Source organism: Bubalus kerabau, chromosome 7 (assembly GCF_029407905.1).
Source record: "Bubalus kerabau isolate K-KA32 ecotype Philippines breed swamp buffalo chromosome 7, PCC_UOA_SB_1v2, whole genome shotgun sequence".
NCBI classification, from domain to species: domain Eukaryota; kingdom Metazoa; phylum Chordata; class Mammalia; order Artiodactyla; family Bovidae; genus Bubalus; species Bubalus kerabau.
The window spans coordinates 96,426,852-96,432,851 of NC_073630.1; the positions used below are offsets into that span (position 1 = coordinate 96,426,852).

Sequence of the window (6,000 nt, forward strand, 5' to 3'; positions counted from 1 at the left end):
TGCTTCTAGGTATCTCGGTTCTCCAGTCTTTGTGACCCCCTTCACCTCCTAGAACTTCCTGGTCATAAGCACTGCTGTGACCGCAATGGACATGACTGAAGTGACTTAAGCACAACACACAGCTGTGACCACAATGAGGTTTCTTTCTTCTTTTTAAAAAACTTTTGCTGGCCTGTTTCCTCTCTGCTTCGGTTATGTTGCTTCTGCTGCTGCTGCTGCTAAGTCGCTTCAGTCGTGTCCAACTCTGTGCGACCCCATAGATGGCAGCCCATGTTACGTACTATTAAAAATACGATTTTTCACACACTGAATATGAACCAGGCCCTGTGCTCAGGAATACACATGTACTACCTTTCACAAATTATCTCATTTAATGATCATTACAATCCTATTTAGAAACATGAAATCATCATTTTATGGATAAGAAAGAAGATGCAGAGTGAACAGTGTTTCCAAGCCACATAGCTAGTTCTTACTGAAATCAGGGTGTGAACCAAGATCTGACTCCAGTGTTCACATTCTTAGTGTGATACACCTATTGGCCACTTGTTTCTTGACCTCTGCCTGCCTCAGCTGAAGGTCAGTAAGTGCATTGTGGGCTGCAGTTCAAAAGCAAGCCCTGTTACTGACATCATCGATTCCTAAACAATGCCTTTTTTGAGGCACATTTTCTTTTTTTTTTTTTTAATTTTATTTTATTTTTAAACTTTACATAATTGTATTAGTTTTGCCAAATACCATTTTGTTAGAGTTATGAGCATTTCCCTATACATTCCCATTTTGAACCCAAGACTCACCTGTCCTCTGAAGCCTCAGTTGAAATCCCCCTTCCAACTGTACTTTTCCTAGGTATTCCAGACCAAAATACCCTTCCTGTGCCTAACAAAACTCTCCTACTTAGGAGAACTATCTATTCACATTTTTACTGTTTAGTTTTTGCGTGGGTATCTCTGTTCCCTTCAACAGATTATAAACATCACATACATTCTTGTACATAACTACACCACATAATGGATGGTACATAGGAGACATCTCAAAGCACACTGCATTAATTTTGGATTAGTGTCATGGATTGCTTAGAAATAGGCCTTTGGGCTTTCTTCCTTTTCCTCATTCTCTAATAATGATGCAATTTTTTTCCCTTAAGTTTCCCATAACACTGAAATCCTTATCTATCCTATATATTTTTCATTCTGCACTTCCTCTCTTGTGTAACACTGCCCTGGGAACCCCAGTTAAGTTTATCAGTGGTGATTAACCCAGCTGGTTAGGTTTCATATAAGGCTAACAGCTGTCACAAACACAATCAAACTTTTTCTTCTTTTTTTTGCTATGATGAAACTCAAAGGATTCAGAGAAAACATTTTACAGTTTACTACATATAGTGATTAAAAAGAACTTTTAAAATGGTTTAAAATCTTACTGCATAAGCTATGGTCCATGGAACAGCAGTATCCGTATCACCTGGAAGCTTGCTAGAAATACAGAACCCCATGCCCTATCCAAGTATGCTGAATCAAACTCTCCAGTTTAACAAGATTTTCAAGTAAATGCTATGAATGTATTAGTTTGAAAAACACTAGTTTAAAAACAATTTAATGACAGCTGTCCATAGAAATGGTTATGTCTGATGCTTCATACGGTTCTAATCACCCAGATAACCCTAAAGGTAGGTTAGTGGTGATATTTCTATTTTATAAATGAAAAACAGGCTTGTGTGCTAACTTACCCCATGTCATTCTGCATCTAATTAGTAGTAGATCAGTAGTGCTGATCTTGGCACCCAAAGCTGTCTGCTTTCCAATTTTCTCTTGCAGTGTAGACTCGCCTTCCAACTTAATATTGAGGATGTAGCAGATGCTGCCAGCATCTGCCTGTCCCTGAGACCTTTCCCATCCCGGAGTGCCCTGGCTGCATCTAGCCCAGCCCCCCTCAGCAATTCTCAATCAGTGACTGATGGGCGTTGAGTTTAAAGGCCCTCAGGCGAGATAATTCGGTGGTCCATGGTATCTCATTGGTAAATCATTGGATGTGATTCATTTCTAATCAATTGCTGGGATAGCTGGCTTAATAATTTAACTTTTTGGGGGCTGCCTTCTCTTCCCTCTTTTGCTGCCTCTCCCAATAAACTATTGATAATTAAATCCTTATCTCAGGAGAGGGAGATAAGGATTTAATCTGCCTCTGGGGGGAGTCACCATTAAGAGCTGTAGTGTCAGCTCGGTTCCTATGAGGCTGTCTCTCATAGCACAGTGAAAGAAGTACTGACAAGTGAACAGCCAACCTCCTTCATAAATAACGAGTAAATAACACCTTTAAGAATAGTGAGATCATGTTCTGACACTGGGGCCAGCTGAAGATGAGATTCTGGGGTGTTCATTGAAATGAAATGTCACAAGACAATCCAAGAAAAAGAGCTGAGCTCTTTCCCCAGCAGAGAGAAAACATCATTTTCTTAATTCTATAAGAATCTGTCATCTAGATCTTTAGATAAACTCTCTTGCCTCTTGTTTACAACTATTTTCTGTGGAAGGAATAAACAAGTGTTTTGTATACACACACACATATATAATATCTATATGCTTTCTGTCATTCAAGCTTTCATGCATAAAAATCTGGGAAGTCTCATTGTGTAAACTGAATATCCCATCTGGACTGTGGCATAAACAAAATAAAGGCTTTCAAGATGGCGGCGTTTGTACTCAGGGTCAGCTTCACGGACATGCAACAGAAGGGCCCTGCACTTGATTTAATTCTCTGCGGTCATTGCCTTCAAATCCTTAATTATTGTGAACAAGCCACCCCAGGCTCCCCCTTGGCACTGGGTCCTGAAAATTGTTTAATACAAGTTTAATGATACAAGAAAAAGAAGTCCAGCTCAAAGAACTACTGTTCCTGGTGAATTTAAGGTTCTTGCCTCTATGTAAAAGAATTTGGAGAAAAGCAGGGAGATTAAGAAAGTAAAATGAGAATTTATTTAAGCAAGGATACAGTGTCAGAGGGCGAGCAGGCAGAAGAGGTGAGGAACAGCTGCTCCAGGCTTCTTTGGCAAGCCGGTTGTGAGAAGTGTACAAATGAAGGGGTGGAATATTCCCTGGGGAAGGAGGAGATGGGAGATTGTATTCCCTGATTTTCATCCCAGCTCCATCATCCCAAGGGGATGAGAGATTTTCATCCTCATTTAATTTAGATCAGAAGGCGTCAGTGCCTGATGGGTACTTCTTAGCTGCAAGGCTAAATTTACTGTAATGAGAGCATAATGAGCAACAGGATACACTCATGACTCAAGAGGATCCCACCTTTCCTCACCTTTCTTTTCTGCTTCCAGGAAAATTATCACCCAAAATGCATGGTTTCCTGTCAGTCTGGAGGTTCCTGCTTTTCCTCGTCTGCCCATGGACCCTGGCTGTTACACTATAAAGGTTGAATAACAAAGTATCTTTGGGGAAATCTAGAACCAACAAGGGCTTCCCTAGTGGCTCAGTGGGTAAAGAAGCTGCCTGTGATACAGGAGATGTAGGTTCAATCCCTGTGTTGGGAAGATCCCCTGAAGGAGGAAATGGCAACCCACTCTGGCATTTTTGCCTGGAAAACCCCATGGACAGAGTCCAAAGGGTCACAAAGAATCAGACACGACTAAGCACACAGGCGCTATAGAACCAACAAAAGCTGGAGTTGCTCGAAGTTTCTGGGAGTCGTCATTAAAGATTTGCTGCACAGAGAGCAGGAAGAAAGCAGTGGCAGTTGATGAGCTCCGATGCTTCTCAAACTGATGCATGCACGGGAATACACACAGCTGTGACTGCTGCAACCACACGTTTGGCTTGAAGCCAGCAAGGAGGGTCAGGTGACCCAGAAAATAAGGAGCAAAAGAAACGAGCCATGTGAGCTACTTTTTTCTGCATCATGCAGGCAAATGAACTGCCCTCCTAAAGGTATTGAGGCAGGAGGTAGATTTTCTAATTGAGGCAGGAGGTAGATGGGCCCCCCAGGGTTCATTTCCTGTGAGTTGAAACTCCAAGAAGAGAGAATAGCAGAACAATTAAGGCGAGGAGCCTGGGCCCTGTCCAGACCACGTATTTCTCCTTCATGAAGTCAGGAGCCCTCTGACCACACATGTGCAGAAAGCCTTCTTGGAGGCCAAAGAAGAGTTCTGTCAAGGGATGCTCTACCCAGATGCCTTTTCTATAAAATCCATCTTGGCTAAGAGATGCGTGTGCATACATGGGAGGATCCTGAGATATACCAAACGTGGACTGTGAACCAGGCAAATCATAATGATTGACCAAAGGAATCCTAGAAGAAATACGCCTTAAAAGTGATTCAAACCACCATGAGGGTGCGACTCAGGGACTCTCCCTCTTAGCCTGCCCGTGTATCTATCCACAAGTACTGTACTCTTTTGCCTCCTAATAAATATTTTACTTGCCTCACTACGTTTCATCTTTGTGGAAATTCTTTTCTACAAAGCCAAAGGACCAGGGCCTTTGTCACTGACCACTGGGCAAGTGGCTACAATTTGGTGCTTTCACTGCTGTGACCTGGCCTCAACCTCTGGCTGGGAACCCAAGCCCCGCTCCAAGCCGTTGCAGGCTGAAGCCACCTAAGATCAATATCTAGCATTACCAAACATTTACTCTGTGCCTGGCCCTGTTCCAAGGTTTTTACAGTCCTTGCCTTCTTTAATCCTTACAACAACCCTACAGACCATGTACTATTACTGTCCCTATAGTGAACCGTCTTCTTGCCTGGGAAGAAATCCCATGGACAGAGGAGTCTGGCGGCCTACAATCCATGGGGTCACAAAGAGTCAGACGTGACTGACTCAGCAACAACAAAGTGGCAAATTTAGGACAAACTGAGAGTGAATGCAACGCTTATGCTCTTGCATCCAGCAAGTCCTAGAGCCCGGAGTCAGACTCAGAGCCTAAATTCCTAATTACAACATAGAGCTCCCGTCCCCAGAGAAATAACTGACTCTGAGAGATGTGATGAGCAGAACCTGTGCTGAAAGGCCCCCAGTGGAGGAGGGGCAGGGGAAAGGCTGTGTGGCCATGATGCAATCCTGCGCCCACAGTTCCGCATTCCCCAAAGAGTGGGGGAGGGGCAGCAGAAATGCAACAGCTCTAGACCTTGCGGAGCCTGTGTGGGGTTTTCCTGGGTTCATTCTGCTTTATAAGCATATTTTCCTTGGATTTTTACCAGGTTGCATCAGGTTGTCCGTGGGCTTCCAACTGTTGCACTGAGTCTGCGTTTCAGCTGATGCGGCTCAAATGTCTTGGGGGCAGGGAGGGGGGTGGGGCTGGGCTTCTGCTGCCACCTGTGCAGCTGCACTTCCACCTGGCTTAAGCTTCCCTGGTGGCTCAGACCCTGAAGAATCAGCCTGCAATTCAGGAGACTCGGGTTCGATCCCTGGGTAAGGAAGATCCCCTGGAGAAGGGAATGGCAACCTACTCCAGTATTCTTGCCTGGAACATTCCATGGACAGAGAAGCCTGAAGGGCTACAGTCCATGGGGGTCACAAAGAGTCAGACATGACTGAGCAACTAACATTATCACTATCAATCTAAATATAGGAATTGTGGGTGAAAATTGGTTTGCAAAAAGATCAAGTTCTGCAGCAAAAGATAAAAGTTTAAAAACCACTGCCGTAGCTGGACTGTCACTTCAAACACAACTCATGTTCAACCTGGGTCATTAGAGAGAATGTGATACTGGTGTTTGATGATTCTGGAGCTCTGGGCAGAACATATTTGAATCTTCCCTATGCTAAATGCTTGCTCACTAGCTGAGTTTGTGACCGGCATAGTGGGAGAATAAGTGAGTAAGATGAAATGAGAGAATAGCATTGAAACATATATATTACCACATGTAAAACAGATAGCCAGTCGGGGTTCCATGCATGACACAGGAAACCAGAAGTCAGTGCTCTGTGACAACCTAGAGGGGTAGGATGGGGAGGGAGGTGGGAGTAGGGTTCATGAGGGAAGGGAAACATGT

General features: G+C 43.8%; 1 long non-coding RNA gene and 1 pseudogene across 1 annotated transcript; one reads left to right on the forward strand and one right to left on the reverse strand.

The window, feature by feature from the left end:
* The window catches only part of LOC129658012 (UDP-GalNAc:beta-1,3-N-acetylgalactosaminyltransferase 1-like), a 43,757-nt pseudogene extending 42,036 nt beyond the window's left edge, over positions 1 to 1,721 (reverse strand).
* A 244-nt stretch (positions 1,722 to 1,965) lies between these two features.
* Positions 1,966 to 4,434, forward strand: LOC129658014 (uncharacterized). The gene is made up of 2 exons (XR_008717221.1): positions 1,966 to 2,909; positions 3,329 to 4,434. It is a non-coding gene; the product is annotated as an uncharacterized LOC129658014 (long non-coding RNA).
* The last annotated feature ends 1,566 nt before the right edge of the window (positions 4,435 to 6,000 follow it).